General features: G+C 46.1%; 1 pseudogene across 1 annotated transcript in view; it reads left to right on the top strand.

The window, feature by feature from the left end:
* LOC149355513 (FK506-binding protein 15-like) overlaps positions 1-22,376 on the top strand; it is a 51,854-nt pseudogene that overhangs the window by 17,731 nt on the left and 11,747 nt on the right. Inside the window, exons 6-10 of the transcript XR_016291526.1 lie at positions 3,013-3,243; positions 4,783-4,972; positions 11,701-11,786; positions 14,316-14,522; positions 15,697-15,792. The product of XR_016291526.1 is annotated as an FK506-binding protein 15-like (transcript). The remainder of the gene's footprint in view (positions 1-3,012; positions 3,244-4,782; positions 4,973-11,700; positions 11,787-14,315; positions 14,523-15,696; positions 15,793-22,376) is intronic.

Below are 22,376 nucleotides of genomic sequence, written 5' to 3'. Positions count from 1 at the left end.
TGGAAACACTTGAATTTGGAAGAAGTGTTTTCAAGGGCCTTGAGAGTCCAGGAATTTTTGTGGGGTCCTTGAAAACCCTTGAATTCTGGTGTGGTGAGGGAGGTGGCCGTAGAAAAACGCCAGTATCCTTTACATTTTCTTTTTTCACAAACTATCTTGTTGGAAATGACTGCACCAGAACTCCACCTCTGTAGCTTTGATCGCCGTCCCTGTGGCAAGAGCTCTACATAAATGCAGACGAAGCCCCACTGTCTCCGCCCGACGCCGCACATGGCTCCCGTCACCCTGTAACCTGCCCCAAGAGCAAGGTTTGGGTTCGAAGCGATAAGAGACAGTGCTAACGTGGTTTGGGCATGGAACCTGGCGTGCCGTAAGCGTAGGGAGTCAATGCAGTTGCGCGACGCAAGGAGTTCACCAGCACACAGCAAGCATGCGTGCGTTGCTCCTCTAATGCAACGTAGTGTTCCTGTATATGCTCCCGCAGAGAGCATATACAGGAACACTAACGCAACGCAGGATTCACCTAAAGCCATTCTGTAAAATTTTCTGTCCACCATAAAAAAGCGAAGTTATTGGGGCTTCAGCGTCGCCCGCAGCTGTGCCGTCATGCAGGAAATTTTCCTTCATGCAGGCAACAGGGATTCAGCACCGCTTGGCCCGCTGTACATACATAAAGTTCGCATCAGAAAAGTTGAAACAGCTTTGTTATTAGAATGATTTCGAGCAAATACTGAGCATGCTGGCTCAGGTGCCACTGTTTTCGAAATGATGCCGTGCGCAGGCACGTCTGGCGACGGACTACGCTGCTGCTTGGCTGCCGTAGTCGTTCCTAGGCCTAGCCTGTCTCACACCAAAACCGCAGCCAATGGTGCGTCTAAAGTGGCCAGAGCTGAATGAAATGTCTGCTTTTGGTATGGCTAGATGTCAGATCCATCAGCTTATAATAAAATAAAGATGTGGTCAAGTTCACGACGCTTTCAACAGCGAAGCTTGCAGACGCAGGAGAGATGTGAGGTGCAGCTGCGGGTAGAAATGACAGAAATTTGTTGGTATCGCAGTTGCCGCTCTTACTAGCAACTCTTTGCTGGCAAACGGCCCCCAAGAGGTTTATTTCTGACGTTAAAAGTCTGTTGTGTAATAAATGCTAGATACGTGAGATGTAAGAAATGTTTCTTTAATAAAATGCTGTGTTGCTAAGTCCTTGAAAGAAAAAGTCGGGGGTCCTTGGAAGTCCTTGAAAATTCTTGAATTTCATGGCTGAAAACCAGCATGAACCCTGGGCTGTTTGTGGCTATTTTTTGTCTGTCCGGCAATAAAAGGCTCATTTATTGCTTAGAAATTTGGATTTGGGTTAAGGAGACCGAGAAGGACTCCTTAATAACTATTTGCAGATGAATAGCAGTGTAACCTAGCCTAGTGGATCTGCTCTCAAAAAGCCGTCTTGATGCACCACAGTAGCCCAGCATCGGGGATCTGCGCTCTAGAAATTGTCTTGACACACCGCAGTTTTCTTGTAGAGACGGCTGGCAATGGCGACAATGCTTTTCCTTTTTTTGACATTTTCTAGCTTGCAAAAGTTATGTTCTCAGTGAAAGTAGCACCTTTGTCATTAGAATACTGTAACATGTTGTTACCTGCCAACTTCAGTTTGTCCTCAGTGTCCCTTTAAGGCCACAATGCTGTGCCGTTTACATGGCAGTTTGTTCTGGTCATTAATCTCATTTCTTCAACTGGTTTTTGGTGCTGCTGCCTTCTTTTGGCTGCTTTTAGTGCTGCCACACCTCATTCCAGTTCAGCACTGTGTGCCTATTTGGAGTCATAGCACCCAAAGGAATGGGCTGAGTATGTGCAGCTGCAATGTTTTGTTGCTGTGCACGTGTTAACAGTTCAGATCCCCAATTATTGCATTTACATTTGTATTGAAGGAGCCGCCGTAGGGGCTCGGTGCTTATGGTGCTCGGCTGCTGACCCAAAAGAGGCAGGTTCGATCCTGGCCATGGCAGTTTCATTTCAATGGAGACAAAACACTCGAGACCCATGTACTGTGTGTTCTCAGTGTCCACTAAAGAACCCCAGATGGTTGAAATTATCCTGAGCCCTCCACTAAGGTGTCCCTTAAAGCCTGAGTCACTTTGGGATGTTAAACCACATAAACCATTAACCGTTTGTATTGGAGGTAAGTGTCAAGCAGCCATGTGGTAGAACTGGGAACTGTTCATTGAAAATTCTGAGTTAAAAGACTGCTTCTGTGGCTTTGATCGTTACTTAGCATTGAATTTTGATACAAAGCCCGTGTAATGCGTGTTTTGAGAAAATTCTAGAGCCTCACCCATCCAGTGGCATCAACAGTTGGGTGTTTAATTTGAATTAAGTGGAAAAAAAGAATAGCACTAATGCAGTGTTCATTAAAAGAGTGCTCCTCTTCTCTGTTCATTTTGATTCACTATGTCAGTCTTCTGCAACGCCTGAAATGACATGAACAACCACTCGATTGATGCCTTCCTCCCTGCCCGCTTTTCTTTCTTTTAATGCAAGTGTGTTAAGGGTCGTGTGTCGCAGGAAAGCCAGTGTCATTGGCATCAGCGTCATTCGCCGTGAGAGAAAAATCGCGATGGAAGCGGAGAATACGATTAAAAGAAAATTGGGTTAACTTGGGTTTGGGTGGGAATCGAACCCAGGACCTTCATATTGCAAGGCGGGCACGCTACCCATAGGCCATGAAGTCTCGTTGGTTCTACCTAAATAAAGGTGGAACTGGTGAATGCTATGGTCTTTGACTTCGTGTCTTAGAGACCTGTACTGATAAGTACATGAGTAATTATGAGCATGAGGCGATGTGAACGGGAGCCGATAATGTCATGATGGTCTACTTTTAAAGGTGAAGCTTAAGTCATGGGAGGCTTTGCTATGCAGCCAGGGCCCGGATGGGGGTTTGACTATTCCTGTGCCAGTGCTGACTGGAAGGGAGAACAGTTCATTTACAGGCTTCCTTCTTTCCTCTCCTCCAAGCAGCAGTGCAGGCGAACCAGCCCGGTCACGAGCACCTTCTGCACCCCCAGACTGGCCCCCCCCCCTCCCCGCAGCAGCAGCCGGCCACTGCACCACCTCCAGCTCCAGGGGGCGAGTGGTGGTGGCGAGGGCGACAAGGCACGACTGCTCTCCCGCATGGCAAAGATAGGCGCCCAGATGCTGCCCATGCCCAGAGCTGTGCCTGCGCAGCCTAGCAGTGACTCGGAAGTCGAGGTAACAGACCTGTTGTGGAAAAGTGCGAGCCAGACTGTTCGACGCAGCTGTGCAGTGCAGTTTCGCTTTACAGCTAACTTCTTTTTTGTGTGTGTGTATAATGGTGGGTGCCACTGGCACTGAGTAAGAGACCTTGACATCTCTTGCAGTTCATTCATCATTCTTGTAAGTGCTGAGCAAACTCTGGGTTTGTGCCATTGTGACACATGCTACCAACAGGAAAGGTGTGCAAGACATGCTGCTTGTGACCAAAACATTTGCATCACTGCTTTGTTTGCCAGCTTGAGGCTCAGTGTGCAGCTGTGCATCCTTTTGCATGTTCAGACCTGCTCTCTGAATTTTGTTGCAGGATTGTGGAACTGAAATGTTAAACGACAAAAGCCTGCTGCCGGCTTGGAGTGTCTTGTTGTGTGAGGTTGTAATTGTACTGCTTCAGCTCAACAGATCACGATGTTGTGAATATAAGTTTCATTGAAGAGTTGATTAAAGCACTATTTAGGTAACAGTAAATGATTTAATGCTACATACATACAGTAAAATCTCATTCAGTCAGTCACTGGGACCAAGAAAAATGTATGAATTCGACAGGATTTAACCGAGCACAGCAAAAAAAACGGGATCCCAGTCAAAAAATTCAGTCATGGGAACACACTACCTATATTGGACTAACTTTGCGATTACTGTACACAGTGCAATCCACTTATAACGATATTGAGAAAACTGGAAAATCCGTTCATTATAACCAGTTATCGTTTATCTAGACTGGCAAAAAAAAAAAGCAAAAAGGACACATCCATGCATTCCATTAGCCACTGCCATGTGGTGTCTTGGCGCTCTGCCAAGTTCGCTGAGTATTGGGGCTGGGGCACTTCGCATATCAAGCATCAGCTTTGCTCTGTTGTGCCACTTTGTGGCTCCAAGGGACGGCCACTTCACCGGTTTGTCACGAAACTGGGATCGGGGATTGCCGTGTACCACCCCAGGTCTTCGAATTAACTGGGCTGGTGCAGACTGCCACTTCGAATTATTCGGCAAAATTTGCATTAGAAATTACGGTATCATAGAAATCCTTCAAATGATCTGCATTGAGAATTAACTGAGTTCGAATTATCGAGGTTTTACTGTAAGTGCTCACGTAGTATGTCTTCATTTGCAAGTTCATTGGCAACTTCCTTTGTTGCTGTTGTATTCTCCCTCTTCTAATTGCCACTACCCCTCTGCCTAAGAGCACCATTAACCTAGGTAGCAACACACTGGGCGGCCAGGGATGGTCAAGTGGAGAGGGCCATAAGTGTCTTGGTTAAAGCAACTGTGTAATAACTGGCCGGAACTTGAGGCGCAATTCTCAGAGACAGCATCATCCCATGTACACAAGTTTTGTGTGCAACATACGGTCTGAGGTTCGCCTTACCAAAAGAGGTAAAAATCAGCTTTCATTTGAGTTGTATCCTGAGAGGTTTTCATTCGAAATGTGGACAGCTGTGCAAGGCCACTGTAGCTAACAGTAAATCTACCCTTGCCATGGTTCTTGGCTTCCAGGATGAGCGGCTGCCGTCAGTTCAGCAGGTTCCCGTGGCAGTGCCTTTGCCACAGCCTGCTATGAGGGAGGGCTCCCCCAAGCCAGTAATGAAGCCACGGAGCTTTTCACAGCAGTCGTCTGGAGACGCTGTTTTGCAGCCCACTCCAATGCAGCCTGCACTGCAGCCCATGGTCATCGCTTACACCCCAGGTCAGCACAGGTGCCCTGAAAAGAATTGGTAAACAGCAGCATTCCAAAGACAAAGCTACCAGCACACTAACTTTGTTAAACTGACATACTAATTCAGTTGCAAGACAAAGGCTGTGTCATTGTGACTCATCCTCACCGCCTTCAATGGCTTGTAGCACACTGCACTGCAGTCCCCAGTCAAACCCTGGGAAGACAGTGTGCAGCCAGGGTGCATTGTGCACCGCTGACAGTGTCATTCAAGGCTGTGTTCGTAAACAGAAGTGAGCATTTGAAGATGGCAAGTGATATTTGTGAATGCTTCTGTGGTGCTTTGCATTGGTATAACCTTTTTGATTCCAAAAACAGAATAGCACATTGTGGACAGCTCGCTGGTGCATTCATTTGCTGTGTCAAACCCAGTGCTCTCTAGGATGGTATTGAGCGGGTGGCATGTAATAAGCGTAGCAAGGAACCTAACCTAAAAAAAAAAGGGGGAGGGGGGGGACAGGGGATCATACAATGTCATGTTGCAAACCTTTATTACCAGTATTGGTTGTAGATTTCACTTTTACGTTGGTTGCCTTCCCATTCAATCCTGGAGTTTGATTTTGCTGTCGCTTGTTTGTTCCGCTGTTACATTGGGTCCTGGAGTGTGGAGGTGCACTTCTGTCAGTGGGTGGTCCAGGGAGGCACGTTCAGGGCCCTGAGGGTGCCCTGAAGGTGCCTCAGTCTGATTTTATCAGTTCCAATCCACTTTGGGGCAATGGAGGATGGAGGTTTCGGACACACACAAACCACAGTTTTTTCGCTGAAAGAGGACTGCACTTCTTGCACAGTGAATTGCACTGAAAACATTGGCGCTGAATACACTGAACCGTCTTGATGGTTGACCCATTGTGTGGGTCAGTAGCTTTGCCATTCGGCTGCTGATCCCAAGGTTGCAGGGTCGAATCCCTGTTGCGGTGGCGACATTTTAATGGAGGAGAAGTGTGAAAGTGCCTGTGTGCTATGTGATATCAGCACACATGAAAGAACCCCAGATTGTCTAAAACAATGGAGCCTTCCACTACGTCGTCCATCGTAGCTCATGTGTTGCTTCAGGGCATTAAACCCTGCATGCCACCACCACAGTCTTGGTGGTTTGGTCTAGCACATGTTGGGGCTTGGAAATGAAAAGATCTGAGAGTTCATTTGCACCTGCACTTGCTCATCTCTCCTTGCATTGGGTAGCACTAGGCCAGCCTGATCTCTGTGGCCACAAATTAAATCGGGCTATTGACCCTTAATATTTTTCACAAAATCGCATGTTATGTATGTGATGCTGTGCCTACTACAAACGTTACTGTATATTGCCGTGCATAAGTCAGTGCTGAAAGGGTGTTGACTTCAAACATATGTCGATGCCCCCCTCGCCCTGGCTAACCAGAGGAGGATGTATCAATGTCGGCAGCATGCTCTGTTGTGTGGTTTGGCTTCGTGGCATGAGCACAGCTCAAAGCAACAGATGCGTAACGACATATTCGCAAGATCAGCAGTTGGAGGCAAATGAAGAAAATGGAGATCAAAAGCAAGGGAACGCCACATCTTTCACACTCGCGCAAGGCCTGGCTGGCCAGCCTGGTAAGCCGAACTGATGAGTGTCCTGTAAACTCAGAATCTGCCACGATGCACACTCCAGAGGTTTCAGGAAGTTTGCCAGCTACTTGCCGCTCTTCTGGGAAAGCAACTGCCAGCTTGTGCTGGCAGTTGCACAAGGGTGAACAGCGTCCAGTTTGAATTTTTGTTAGCAGAAGTGGTTTGTACCTACGAATTGACTTTTTTTTTTTTACATGTGAAGCTCCATGTATTTTGCTAGAAACAGGCACTGTCATGATGTGTGTGCTAGCCGCTGCTCACCGGAATTACTTTGGACTCTGAAAATATTAGTTTGGCTGTGCATGTAGGTCGTCCTACCCCATTTTCAAATGGTTGTTTTTGGTAAAAAAAATGTCGACGTATACATGGAAGGAAGGGCGAGCTTTTTTGGCCATGGGGCTGCACTAATGACATCTCCTCGTTCACACTAACCAAATGATGCGGCTATGCTTGTTTGTTTTATGTGACATGCAGTGCCATTTCTTTAATACATACATATTTTGATGGTAGCATAGGCATCGTTCGTAATAAGTAACATTCATTATAACTGGCTTCTGTTAGTGGGCTCGATGGTACCTTTGGGTCATATGTTTTCCAGAATGATACATTTTTTCACCACGTTTTTTAGAAGATGTATTAACAAGGTTCTACTGTATTTCATATGTGGTTGGTTTACTGCAGAAGTGTGAAAGATTTTGAGGGTTTGGTATGGTCGTTGAAAAGGTTGAGTGCCAATAGCATTCGGCAACATTGTTGTGTTTACGTGTGTGTGTGCATGTTATGTCATTACTGTGACAGAGACTGCTTAACAGTATTCTGCCTGCAGGTGTTGCACATCCTTTTGCGTGGATGTTTGAACCAGGGGCATGATTGACACTTGGGAAGCATATGTGTCTTCAATCAGTAGTTGGTGTCTCTGGAGACTGACATAGCTGACCATGGCATAACTGCCACACTCTCATCCAAATTCTTGGCAACTGTGGTGCTGTCGGTCCTAACCAACAGCTGATAATGAATGCAGTTTCAGGTCTGCAGTCTGTCCAATGAAAATGGGCTGTTTGGGGTCGTGTGGCTCATGTGGGCCTTGGCTGCCTGGATCACATGACTGAGTGCAGCTGGTGTCCCTTTTTCATCATTGAGGAGGATGACAGGCAATGGTGTTCTTTTATGTTGTCTGCCTGAACTGGCACGCACTGAGTGCATCAAGCCTCAACACTAGCTGATAATGCTGCTGTTGTGTTGTGCAGTAAAGTTTGGCACCGCCTCCCTTTCTCAAATATCTCAGCATCTTCCTGAAATGGCTATAAACAGCCGGCTGTTGTGGTGTATGATGCAGTTCAGTCAATGCAGTAAAGTTATAAGAATGCATGAGTCTGAGTCCAAAATAACTTTTCTGCGTGATCATCCATTCGGAAAGGGTGATAAGGGGACACCTAAGCAACATATTTTTGTTGGAGGGCTTTAGAGCACTAGCTTGTGAGCCAATCCAGTAGAAGGCGGCTTCCCAAGCTGCATGTGGGAGAGCTTCGTAAGTGCTGACACAGCTGCAGAGTGATGTAGCAGCAGCCCTCATCATTGAAAAAAGATGTGCTTCAGAATGTTGGATCTGATTAGGAGAGCAGGGTACCAATGGTACTTTTTTTTTTTATTAATGTGAACTGCCTCTTGTGATGCGGTAACACCACATGAAAGGCACGCCAAATGTTCAGCTCATCCTTGCATTCAGTTGTGGAGGAGGGATCTTGAAACCACTTTCTCGCCTATAGTACTGGTATGTATAGTTTGTAGCTTCTTTTTGCAAGGCATTAACGAGGTGCAGATGCAGATATCGTGGTACATTAGTAACCTCACGAGTTGATCTCATGATATGATGTGCCTGTTTGCTTTGAGCTGTGGCTTGTAAGGAAAGACATCTGTGCAAAACGGGCTGTCGGCCTCACTTCTGCCAGTTCTTTCATTGGAGCTTGCATAGTTTGGTGCTGACCTCACAGCTATGCATGTTTCTGCAAAAATGGAACACAGTTCGTTTGGTGGGGAAAAAAAAGACAGAAGGACCAAAGCCAAAGAATGGAGCAGTTCTGCCCATAATATAATGCCTGGTCGTGCTATTCAAATATGTTGTTGCAAATTTTTTTATTTTTTACAGGCTAAATTTTGAAAAAGTAAACAGTGTGGATGTTTCTGTCATGACAGAAGTCCTTGTATGCTGTATACTACATGGCACAAGATGTGGATAAGTTGGTTCGTAGTAGTACTGTGAGTTGCTAAGTACCAGTGGAGTGTGAAGAATGATTTTAACAGCTCTTACAGTAGCATTACTATTGTTGTTTAGTTTCTGAGAATGTCAACATTTCAAACGTAGTGCCAGTGATTTCTGCAATCCTTTTATTTTTTTTTTCTCTAGTGGACTTTGCTATAGCAAAGCCTTGTTAATTTGACCCCCTTTAATCCAGAAATGCACACAACTGGAACTGCTGTCGTTGCCATGCCAATGCCCATGTTAGTCTATGACACCACACACTTGGTAATTTGGGCAGTGCTGTGCTGATATGGGTTAACTTGAATGGGTTCCTGAAGTGAGACCACGTTGAGCTATGAATGTATGACAGGCACAGCAATCGTTCGCAGAAAAACTTTACAGCTGCATAGTTTCAGTTTCCGAGCTTCGCTGCGAGACTATGGCGATGGTGGCTGTTGGCCATGCATTGGCTTCGTGAACTATGGGTCAGTGTAGCATCAGTCCGCAGTCAGGTGGCCAAGCCCAGCTGTGGGCCATTTCGCATCACTGGCCTTTCCTTTTCTCATAAAGCATCTTGCTGTTGCATTTGCTGGCGTGTGTTTTCCTCGCCTTTGTCATATGGTTGGTTCTTCTGTTCTTCCAGTTCACTGAACCTGTGCATCTATCACATGCTATTCACTGTTACGTGATGGAGCCTCCTGACATGTATTGACCCCACACATGAGGAGGCTCCTTCACAAATGAGTTTACTATGATGCACAGAGTTCTTGGCAGCCCTGGGAGGTCATTTTATAATTTGGTCATCCGATAATAAGAACGTTAATTCTGGCTGCCCACTCCACCGTGGTGGCTCAGTGGTTACAGTGCTCGGCTACTGACCCAAAAGACGCGGGTAAGAACCCGGCCGCAGCGGTCGAATTTTGATCGAGGTGAAATTCTAGAGGCCCGTGTGCTGTGCGATCAGTCAGTGCACGTTAAAGAACTCCAGGTAGTCGAAATTTCTGGAGCCCTTCACTACAGCGTCCCTCATAGCGTGAGTCTCTTTGGGACATTAAACTCCCTCTAAAACCTAAAAAATTCTGACTGCCTAAAGTGCCTAAATATCTGTAGTCTTGGTTATAGTAAAAAAGTGTGCTATTGATAATCATATTAATGCCCAGTGTTGTGAAGTTGCTTTTGAGTTGTGGAGGAGATAACTTACTACTATAGCATGTGTTTTAGAAAAGAAAAAGAAAAAAAAAGCTGATCACATTTTTAAGGTTGCATCTATTCTGAATTTCATTGCTGAAGAATTGCAAGAGCAGCTGCCATTGCTTGCTTTGGCCTCAATATCTTTCCACATGTTGAAACTAAAGTTGCAGAGAAAACCTCAATAGAGCTTCACTTGTGTTATGGCATACTTGTCTTGTTCTGCTTACATTCGAAGTTTCTATACTTACGTTATGGTAGGTTGATCTAACTTACCTGAAGAAAGCAGAATTTGAATTTTTTGTGGTAGTGTTCTACTGTGGTGGCACACCTGAATAGCTTTTTTAACAGCACTGAAATGTTCTAACAGTTTAACAAAGCATCGCCCGGCTTATACGGCAGTGTCTCAACAAGACACAGAGCCACAAAAACCGGTGAGCACTCGCATGTGTTGAGCTCATGCCATCACGAGCGTCATCTGCTAGGCTGTGTCAAGTACAACACAACCGCTGGCAAACTGTTTGCCCTTTGTTATACAAACTCTGTAGCACCTTCACTACAAAGCGCATGCATTTAGTTTGTGCCCTGTGTAGCGCAATGTGTTTTCGCTGTTGCTGGTTGGCAGAGAAGAGCACAGACATGTGCAGGGGTTGTGCATGCATGTGGAAACAGCCCAGCAAGTGGCGCCCTTACTGGCATCAGCTCTGCATGCATGGGTGCTGTTTTCTCTGTTTGCCGCTCCATGCCTCGAGAAGGTGATGACATTCTGGCCAGTCAAGACTTTCCATTCAGAAATTGCCCAGTTGTAGCTCGGAAAAGCGGTAATGCAATGCTTTTAACTGTAATGCCTCTCTCTGTACCTTCACACTTTTTCTACCCAATCTTAGTTTGCAGGCAACTAGTTAACTTTTGTTAATTTTATATCTCAGGCTTACCAACCTCAAAGGTGTTTGATCCTAGAATCAATTTTTGAGCAACTGTGCACTCAGCAGCTTTTTATCTTTGGATTAGTTTTCATGCAGTTGGTGCTTAGCAGACTGCATGGTGTTCGGTTGTCAAAGCAGTTGTGAACGTTTAATGGTTCCCAACTTAGCAAATCATCTTAATTTAAGGATTATTGGCATTGAGTACGAAAGCAGGTGGACTGGCTTTTCCTGTGAATGTCAGCATTTCAAACGTTATTCTGTCGTGCATCTTGGCCTGCCAAATCTTCATGGCAGGGTTAACAATGCTGATTAATTTGAGACGTGGGATTCCAGAAGTTTGCTAACCATTGTTTCTCTTTATGATGTGACAAAATGTGAAAAAATAGTTGGCTGTTGATTGTTACCTGATGTACTCGCCTAGGTTATCTTTCTCATTTGTGCGTGGTCGTCATGATCAGCTGGCGTGTAAGATATGTGGCATGCAGTAACGTCCTCATATTCAGTTACTGCGTTGTACTCGATGGATTGAAATGTCCACGAGTGTTTCTATGTAGTTAACGTGGGCTTGCAGTGATGCAACAGCTCTCTGGGAACAGTCGTTTGGGTGTGGTTATACTGAGGGGCATTGTGCATCTAGCAACGTTATCTTTGACCTTGGAAGTGCTGAAAAATTTTTTATCTTGCTGTATCAGTTTTTGTGGTTGGCCTGTGCATGTTTGTTCTGTGTGCCAGATAAAGGCATTCTCTCACTTGTCATGCAGGACTCCCTCCGGCGGCTGCTGCCATGCCTGCAGCCCAGCACATGGCTCTGTACCAAGCACAGACCCAGCTTGCTGCGAGTTCCCAAGTACCGCGTGAATACATTTCGTATTGACGCAGTGAATATTTGAGCTGTAGATGCTATGTGAATTGGAGCTTTACTGGATTTTTTTCCCTGGCTTTATTTTGGTGCTAATTTTTGCTTGGAAATCGGTGAATTTACAGCCATCATATTTACATCTTGTAGTTGAAGCTAGGCTTGCTGGCATAGTGACCTAATGAGTGCAAAATAAGCTGAAAAACAGCAGGACAGAGACAAGGCTTATTCCATTCTTCAGACGGTCGGCTGACTGCTTTAACTGCAGTGTAAATTTTGCTCACTTTTAGTTTTGATGGTTTTTTCATTATGAACTGGACGTGCCTGCTTGAAAAATTAGAAAGAAAATTAGAAAATTGAAAATTAGAAATTAAAAGACTCTCACCCTCTACAGATTGTTGTTAATCTGCTTTGTTAAACTATTTTTTTTTTTGCCAGAAACCTATGTTGCCTCTTAATTTTGGGAAACCACAAGCTTCTAACTGTGAGCTTGTCTATGCTAACCACTTGCTTCATAGAATGGACTTCGTGGAACTCATAGCAACACAACGGGCCACTACTGCTGCTGTGTCATATGCATTTCTAATTGTTTATGCGAGTGGGCCCTCTGTAGGTTATTCAAGGTGAATAACCAGGTGAATAAAGAATGCTACTTGTGTGTAGTAGTCATTTACCAATTAATGAAGTTGGCTTTGTTCAACACAAATTAAGCTTTTCAAATGTAGGCTAGGAAGAAATGTTTCAGTCGAGTAAAAGGAAAGTAAAGCACTGATTTTGTGGGTGTGCGAACAAGACCTCATTACCTGTCTTAAAGGGCCCCAAAACATCTTTACAAAATTTTCAAAATTTATGTATTGTGAAGGGGCACTGGTGCTTGCAGTTTCTTTCGGCAAGAATTTTGTGTAATACTTTGTGTGAAGTTTCACATCAGAAAGTGCCCTTCAGTGCCTTAAAGGGTTCCCCCACCTCTCTCCTCATTCCTACTGCATTGGAACCTTACATCGTCATTGCAAGATGCTGAGAATGCTCCACCTGAGAAACTTGTGGTGTGCTGGGCTTTACATTTCCTACATTAGTTTTGTTCAGTGCTGTGGCAACCCATCGCATTTTCAGTGGGTGTGAGTATGCCCCAGTGTCCCAGCCAGATGCATGGCTGCTCACATTGCAGTCAGTAGGCCTGTAACCTGCAGGCGTATTGACTGGGTGGGGGAAATTCAAAGATGTGCCTCTGTAGGTGTACAGCAGTGTGCCATGAGTATGCACCGAGCACAGTCTCTCTTGCAGCTGCCTTAGCCCTATGGTGTAAAGATTTGTAGCTTTCCTTCATAGCCGTAGGGCTCTGCTTGGTTGGATGCCAATGACTAATTACTCCCTTATTTCAACTTCAGCATGTTCAAACAGGTTGGTGCTCCAGGCTCAACAATTGATTTAGATGCAATGAGTGGCTTTGTGTAATTCATTACTTCATTCTGTTTGTGAAGATTTGAGATGCTACAAAAGCAGACATTGAGTACTATGTGAAAAGTGTCTTTCTGCTCACACATCACACACCTATATTAGCCCAGGAAATTGTACATGAGTACTGCAGCATTTCCACGGTATGCATGCTTCAACATTGAGTGTATATATACAGTAAGCGTGCCCTGTTGTTGCATGTGAGCCTTTTAGGGACACAGCATGCTCCACAGCCCGTCTTGAGTTGCCTTGGGGCATTAAACCCCATCAAATCAAATCACTATGTTCAGGTAACGAAGTGCAGTACGCAACTAGCCTCTTTTCTTGCATCGAGTCCCCTGTCTTTTGGGCTTGGCATTGGTGCACAACGTTAGAAATTGCTTCAGAATGCAGCCAGTTGGAACTTGTGCATCCAAATGGGTCACCCTGATGCTGCGTGCAGTTCTTTGTTTTGTGTGGCTCCTTATGTGCCGGGTGTTGGTCGGCAGTAACCCCGGGACATGCATACATTGGACACTGGGGTACACCAAGCGCAAGATGAGCAGCATTTTTGATCGGCCAGGTGGTGCACTCCTCTCAGATGCTGTATGGCCAGTAAGTGCATGTGGCAACTTTTCACGCAGGGAAAGGAAAAAAATGTGTAACACTAGATGCTAGTTGGCTTGCAGGTGTGGTACCATGCCCTTTGTTTTACATTTGAGACAGGGCAAACATTCTTAGCAGCTGTGTTGGCGCAGGTAAACATTTGGAGCTTGAGATATTCATGACTGCAGGTGCTAGGCATCTGAAAATAGGATAATTCAACTTGTTAATTCAATCTGAATTTCAGTGTTTGCACCTGCCTAGAAGCTGTGTGCAGATCAAAAGGTCAGTAGTGTGCGGTCTGTTGATTGGGGAGTTTTATTTTTCACCATGTTCAGAAGGTGTTTCAGCAAGGTAAAAAGAAATTTTAGGGTCATCTCTGTGGCACTTCTTGTTGTGTGTCGCATAGTACTCCACTCGTTTCCAGTTTGAGGATACTAAGGCCTTCCTTGCTGCCCTTCTTCCCCCCTAAACCATCAGCAGGGTGCACTGGCTGGCTACCCCTACCAGCAGCAAGGGATCCTGCTGCCCCCACCGCATGCATACCCAGCAGCTCCTGTGCCCACCTCGGTGAGCACAGCACTTGACGCCCAGCTGCCCGTACTGCTCCCGGAAGCATGCTCGCAGAACACAGAAGTCCGACTCAACATTGCCAAGCTGACAGACAAGGTGGACCACATCATTGGAAAGGTTGGTACCGGAGGGACTCTAATTCTGGAATAACTTGTGAAGGAATCTTCTCAGTTTACTACTACTTTCAGTTAGGCATGCTTGTCTCTGCCCATGCAGAGCGAGCGCCCTAACCTCAATAATTACGCCGGTGAAAGAGTGCTGGAGAAGTCTGTTTAAAAGCAGCTGTGCAAAGAAGAGCAAAGCTAGTGCAGTGTAGGTGAGTGTCAGAGCAAAATGTGCTGCCACTTTGCTCAGAATCAAGTAGCATCCAGAAATTAAAGGGCAAATAAGCACTGAGACCAGTGAACACAGGAAAGACAATCACTACAGAGATGTGGCGTGCTTGGGCAGCTGTCATGCACAGACTGTTGTCTTAAAATACCTGCACTGAATGCTTTCACAAGGCCTGAGCAGCATGAAATTGGTTTACTATGTGGGAAAGCAAAGTGTTGCATGGCAGAGGCTTTATACTTAGTCTCATTGTACCCTGTTCATTATAGCTCTCTCTCCTGTGTGCATTGGTTTTACTTGTTATAATGCTGGAAGAAAAGCCTCATATCAAAAATGTTTTTATGTTGCTTCTTGTCAATGGTTAGAGGGCTGGGAAGATTGAATTCTTGACACCACAAAATGAACTAGGGGTGGGAGGAAAGCCTCAGCTCACTGATCGACATTTCAGTTAGCGGACTTAGCCTAGATGAAAGGAAGTCTTCATGTTGAAATTCTGGTCAGTGATGTAAGGCTTCTTTCCTGCCCTTTGTTCATTTTATGCTGTTTGGTTGTAGGTTGTATGTTTGATGCCCAGTTTAAATGTACCTTATTGTTTCATTGTAACTGCTTATACCATGTATTACTAAGGAATGGTGAGGTTTGCGAGTACATTAAACATGAATGGGCTGGATGTTAATGTGTGATGCTTTGGAATTTTATATTGCTAATTAGGAAAAGGCACAAAACTAAGACAGTAAATAAATACACAGGTTTGATCTCCAGGCCGCTTGGTATGACGGCAAACAGAGAGCCACTCTCACTGTGCAGAAAGATCTGCTAACGTGGCGTGGGAGTCTCAGCGATGAACATTTGAGACCGTTCTTACTCTCTCCCAAGCTGTAACTTCTTTGGTGGGCTCTTGGACATCATCTCTGCCTGTAACCTGTGTCCTTTGACAACAGAGCCAAACCTGATTGTGCAGCTGGACACGCTCAGGTCTCAGCCACCTTCAGCTCCCCCACTGAGCTCGTACGTAGACAGTGAGGCACTACTGCACAACATCCAGAGAATCGTGCAGGTAAGTCAGTGACTATGCTGGTCATTTGTTGCATTTTAATGGCCCCGTAAGGGTATGACACAAACAGGGAGCAGAGAACACCTGTACAAAAAGCAAAATGATGAACTGTCAGTTCAGAGGCATGGAACAGCCAAGTGAACCTAGAAAGGCTAAAACCAGTATACAGTTAAACCTGGATGTAACGAACCTCTATGTAACGAATTCCTGGATTTAACGAAAGTTTTGAATTCCCCAACGCTGCCCCCATTGAAGCCCATGTATTTTCGACCTCGATGTAACGAAGACGTTGCGGCAGTTAACCTTGATGTAACGAACTCGCAAAGCTGATCAGTCATTACTTTTCGCACTTTTAAGGAAAATTCGACCAAATAAATGCACTTTATTAGTGAATATTAATATTGTACGGAGCCAACAGCTATGCGAACGCCTGGGATCACCGCGACTGGCCGCGACCAAGCGAACTTAGCAATGATGATGATAGCGACGGCTAGCGCCGCCCCGTGGCTAACGTAGCAGCCTGTTCAGGCTTTGCTTGTGTAGCGTGGCACCAGGTGGCATTTGTAGCGGTGGTTGATTTCTTTTGTTGCATTTTTTATGTATGGATTTGAGGACAAGCACTTTTATTTTGTGATTTCCATTTGTTTCAATGGCTCAGACACAGTTATGTGTAAGAATTCACTTTAAAAGCAACGCTGATGGCCGGTTCTTTCATTACCAGGGCCACGGCTGGTCTCGAGGGGGGCGCGCGCTCTTTAAAGAGCGAGCGCGCCCCCCTCGAGACCGGCCGTGCCAGGGCAAAGGAAGGAGAGGGGGAAAGGAGAAGGAGAGGGGGGAAAGGAGGACGAGACCGACGAGACGACGCGTTGCATTCGCCATTTTGTGTTTGTCCTGCGTCTGCGCTTGTCAGCTGTGCTCTCGTGCTGGTTTGTTGACTTGTTTTGGAGGTGCTACGCCTGCCGTCGGCGTGTAGTCGTGCGTCTCCGCTTGTAACTGCGTCGTCGGTTGGTCGTGATGAGTTCTGCTGCCAGAAAACGAAAAGTTTTGTCTTTCGAAGACAAACTTGCAATTTTAAATGCAGTCGCCGCGGGCGAGAAGAAGAAGGGCATTGCCGCCCGTTTCAGCATTCCAGCGAGCACCCTATCAACGATTTTGAGTGCGGAACACAGCATCAGAAACGCAGTGGAGTCGGGAACAAGCTCGAAGAAAAAAAGACTGAAGACGTCGACATATGCTGATGTGGACAAGGCAGTGTTCACGTGGTTTTTGGACACGCGAGCCAGAAATGTGCCCATTAGTGGCGCGATTTTGCAACAGAAGGCAAAGGACTTTGCGTGTATCTTGGGCCATGACGATTTCAAGGCAAGCAACGGGTGGCTGCAGGGTTTCAAGAGCCGACACGGTGTCGTCGGGAGAGTAATCAGCGGCGAATCTGCCTCCGCAGACAGCGATGCTGCTGCTTCATGGGTGGCTGACAAGCTGCCTGGAATACTTAGTCGCTTCGAGGCGGCCGAGGTCTACAATGCCGACGAGACAGCCCTATTTTATCAAATGCTTCCGGGCCGCACGCTAGCACTAAAAGGCGATGACTGCCGCGGCGGAAAGCAGAGCAAGCTCCGCATAACGATTCTGCTGTGCGCCAACCTCGACGGCACAGACAAGCGAGTCCCGCTAGTTGTCGGCAAAAGTGCCCGTCCCAGGTGTTTTAAGGGAACGAAGCGTATGCCCGTCAAGTATGTGGCGAACTCCAAGGCGTGGATGACTCGGCCAATATTTTCAGAGTGGTTAAAGGAATTTAACCAGGACGTCAAGCGGCAAGGCCGTCAAGTTTGCCTACTGCTGGATAATTGCTCGGCGCACCACGTCGAAGGCCTGCAGCTCTCGAACATCGAACTGCACTACTTCCCGGCCAACTGCACGTCCCTAATACAACCCCTTGACAAAGGGGTCATTAACAGTTTTAAATGCTGTTACCGACGCCGACTAATCCAGAAGATTCTTCTCGACATCCGGCTGGAACGGGAGATGAAGATTGATATTTATCAAGCAGTCGAGATGCTTGCTGCCTCCTGGCAAGAGGTGAGGGCAGAGGTTATTAGGAATTGCTTTTTAACTCTTTTGCTACCGCGCCATAGGCCATCGTTCGCATATGATCGATTTAAATCGCCCGCGCAAAAAAGCTCATTTTGGAGCGTCGCGGACGTGCTCCGCCATCTAGTTAGCGAGCTCAACAACTGCTCTTTCGATTGCAACCTTGGTTTCAGTGTTTTGACATGAGGGGGCGCCGTGAAAAATAAAACTTTGAACGGCCGCAGCAGCGTCAGCCGGAGAAAATGGCGTCCGCATCGCCGCGCGCTCCTCGAAAGCGAAAGCTGGCACCGAGCCCCTCGGCCGGTTTCGGTTTCGTTTTTTGCGACGAAAGCAGCGGTTATTAGTCGGGCAACAATGTACAAACGTCGGATTTCGGTTTCGAGAGCGAGACTTCGCCTCGGGAGCCTGGAACATCAACACACACTTGCATGTAAGTTCTGTTTTCATTCGCTGTGCGTTTTCTGCGGTGCATACGGTTTGTAATTGACGACAGTGGTCTATTTTTGAGCTTCAGTGTCTTCACAACGTATGGCGAACACAGTTTGCCAAATGCTCAAGGTCGCCTCGCGTTTTTCAACCAAGACGACAGCTAGGTGTCCATATCGGCACATTGCTGCGGAGCGGCGCTCGGAGATTCGCTCGACCTCTCGACTTTTTTTTTGGTGCTCTTCACGGCGGAAATGATGAAAACCGTGTGCGGAAACACTAATAAGTATGCATGGATGAAGATTTTGAGCAAGCAAACATATGCTCGGCGGGACGGCTCATGGGAAGAAGTGAATCAGTTGGAGATGCTGATGTTCATTGGAATCATCATATACATTGGAATTGTTGACCTGCCATGACTATATCTCTACTGAAATACCAGAATAATCTATTCTGGCCCTCTGCCACCAAAAATCATTTCTCAAACATTTTTCCGAGCGCACGAGAATGAAACGAGGACTGAAAGAAGACACACACCAGAAAGCGCCGTACTGCAACTGCAACAATACTCGGAAAAATGTTTGAGATGTGTAACCAACTAGCCCGCCAGTTCATCCTGAGCAAATTCATTTCTCAAAATTGGTTTTTCGCTTTTTATTTTTTTGTTTTTTCACGTAACGGACCCGGATGATTCAGTGGCGGCAGCATCTATTGGCAAGACTTGGAAAGTGTCCTGGCTTTTGAACCACGTCGATAAAACTTATTTCATCGATACTGATGTTTTAGAGCTTGCCTAAAACGCCAAATTTTATCAGCTGGCTTTCAGGGAGCAGCTCATTCAAGAAATCTTCGGCTATGATGAGGGAAATGAAGTCCACGCCCCCAATCCGCCCATAGAATCCATTCAACACCAAAAGAAAAAAAAAGAAAAAAAAAGAAGAAACTGCAAGCTCGGCTATCAGAGAACAAGGGAGGAGCAAAAATAAAACCTTATGTGAAGCACCTGTCAGTCTACCTCTGCTGCACATCTCCACCCCTGATTGCTCTTCACAGTGGCACCACAGTCATGACCCCAGACTTGACAGGCCATGGAAAGTGAAGTAATTTTTTCTCATAGCTGTAACTGTGAATAATGACAGCTATAAACATGTGCAACAGTTTGTATATTCCAGTTTTTCTCTAATGAAGTTCTGGCTTAGTGCAGCCGGTAATTTTTGTTTTTCCTATATACTTTTTTTATGTTTTTAGCAAATTTCACAAATAAATGTTCATTTACTTTTGTGCACACAACTCATCTGTTTGTTTCATTCAGAAGTGTAACTAATAAGCTACAATTTCATATATTGCAATATGTGCTGGCTGTGTTAGTTCTTGTGAAAAAAATTTTTCTTTCAGTACACTCCAAATCGTCCATTTTTCCGCGGTAGCGAAAGAGTTAAAGGCCGGAATAGCAAAAAACACACAGGCTGGTGCCGATGACGAGGAAGACGTTTCTACTCCGTCCGATGTGGCCGAAGCGTGGAACGAGCTACGCACTAACGGTGGTGTACCCGACGACGTTGAACTGGATGACTTTTTGTTTGCCGACAACGCCGCCGTGGCTACAGAGGAAATGACTGATGCAGCACTAGCTGAAAGCGTGCAAGATGATGGTGGTGATGGTGCTTGCGATGCAGATCCGTGTGACGTGCCTACTGCAAAGGAGGTGATGAACGCAATGGACGTTATGCGCCGTTTCATCAGCTCGCGCGACGATGAAGGAGCTCTACACGATTTAGCTTCTTTGGAGCGGCGTGTTCTGCCTGCACTTGTGCCGAAGAAGCAGGCAGCAATTACGCAATTTTTCAGTGTAAAAAATATTTGAAGGGTGCCTTCACCGGCCGATCCCGGGCCGGCGTAGCATACGTCTCCTCGCCCAACGCCGCCTCTCCTCCTCCCGTTCTCTCAAAGCTGCTTTGGCAGCTTTTTTTTTTTCAACGGTCCCTCTCGGGGCCACCAATCGCGCTTCGGCAGAGCATGCGGGCGCGATGCTTCCCGCTGCGTCTGACTCGAGTTCCTCTCTCTACACCAAGTCGCCTGTGCGCAGACACATGGTGCAGTCGTTTCGCGCCACGCACTTTCACGTGCGCGGCGATGTAAGAACAGTCGTGTCACGTCATAAAAACAATTGTGATAATGAGGTATAAACAGTGTTGTAGGCATAGTGTTGTGGGCTATTTGATTTCGTTTCTGCATCATTCGTACGAGCCTTCACGCGAAACCGGCATGTAACGAAAACCTGCATGTAACGAAAAATCGGGAGCTTTTTTCAACTTCGTTATATCCAGGTTTAACTGTATACACAAAAAGAACAGGCCTGGAAACATGGGAGGCACTTGAAATGGGTGGTGATTAACTGAACAGTTTAGAGGGTTATGCTCATTAAGATTAAATGAGGGAGCGTATTTGTCTATCACAGCCAGCAGAATACTCAGTCTGCCCGATACCAGCATCATTTGCTACTCAATGAATCTATGAGGGACGTTCCAAAAGTAAGTTTCGTCATTTGTTTTCATATGGAAACTTTATTGCCAAAACACAAATACATCATAGCATCATGAACTATACACCTTGCACTGTTTTCGACATAGTCGCCACCGACATTGAGACATTTGTCGTAGTGTGCAATCACTTTGAAGAAACCGCTCTTAAACTCACTGGCCTGTGGTGCAAGTCATCGTAGTGTGGCCTGCTCCACCTCAGCACAGTTTTGGAAGTGACATCACGAGAGTGCGGCTTTCAGTGCAGGGAACAGGGGAATGTCTGATGGGTCAAGGTCAGGGCTGTAGGACGGATGATGCAATCTCTCCCATCCGAATCGACGAATCTGATCTTGTGTCAGCCTTGCTGTGTCCGGTTTTGCATTGTTGACCAAGAGCACAGCATCTCCACTAAAGAGCCGTGGCCTCTTTCGTCAAATGGCAGATATGAGTTTGGTGAGGGTGTCACAGTAGCATGCCACATTGATGGTCTCTTCATGGAGGAAATCAAGGAGAATCGCACCTTTCGCTTCCCAGAACACTGTGGCCATAACCTTTCCTGCAGAGGGTGACACTTTGAATTTGACGACCAACCATTTGATGAGATGTGACCTCTTCACCATACACGATCCACAGGCGTTCATGGATGACGGAAGCATTATAGTCCCACGTGCCCATTCACGCCGGATAACAGCACGCACTTCCATTGGCGACCACGTTGTCAGCACACGTTTGTCTGCCATCGTGATGTGTAGTCGAATCACCTCGGCCACACCGGTCTGCTGCTACTCTTTCTTCTTCGGCGCTCAGCGCATGCGTCATTCCTCCTCCACTGACGCTTCTTCCAGTGTTGAATTAGCAACGGGTGTGGATTCTTGTGGCGATTGTTTGTTAACTCATGCACCATCTTCTCTTAAAAAAAAAGAAAAATGAAAATGACGAAACTTACTTTTGGAACGTCTCTTGTAAGTTCATCTGTGCTGTTACCGAAAATGAATGGTAATACAGTCAAACCTCATTATAGTGAACAGCTAAAAAATCGTAAAATACAGTAGACTTCCTTTAAGACGAACTTGAAGGTACCAGAAAATTTGTTCGACTTGTCATAAGTTCGTCTTAACAGAAGTGCCCCCATAAAAGATGTGTGAGCATGCTCACTTATTACATATGAGCGCGTTGCTACCTTCGAAACGTGCATTAATGCAATGGGATTGCGTCTCAGATACAACACATGAACGTGGCAGCATAACTCAGAATGAATGGGCAGGCACTGTAATTCGGCCCCACGATAGGAAAACTTTTTGTTTCGAGTCAGCGCGGAGATTGAAGAGAGTCGCTGAGCCCGTGTGATACCACCTCCGGAAGGAACGTGCTTACCAAAAACTCAATAGAAAAGGGGAGACATTGCTGACAAAACAGCACAGTTTTACCAAACGCTGCTGTCAAAAACGCATGCCTTGAAAGGTGAACCTGCGCTGGTGGAAGGCACAGCGTTAGCATCCTTCTGTGCGTGATAATGGATGGCAGCGGCCGGAGGCTGCCTGTTGTTAG

Source organism: Amblyomma mixtum, chromosome 3, assembly GCF_055824585.1.
Source record: "Amblyomma mixtum isolate Tamu chromosome 3, ASM5582458v1, whole genome shotgun sequence".
In the NCBI taxonomy this organism is placed as follows: Eukaryota; Metazoa; Arthropoda; class Arachnida; order Ixodida; family Ixodidae; genus Amblyomma; species Amblyomma mixtum.
The sequence above is the reverse complement of the archived record's forward strand: the minus strand, read 5'-3'. Positions and strand labels throughout refer to the sequence as shown.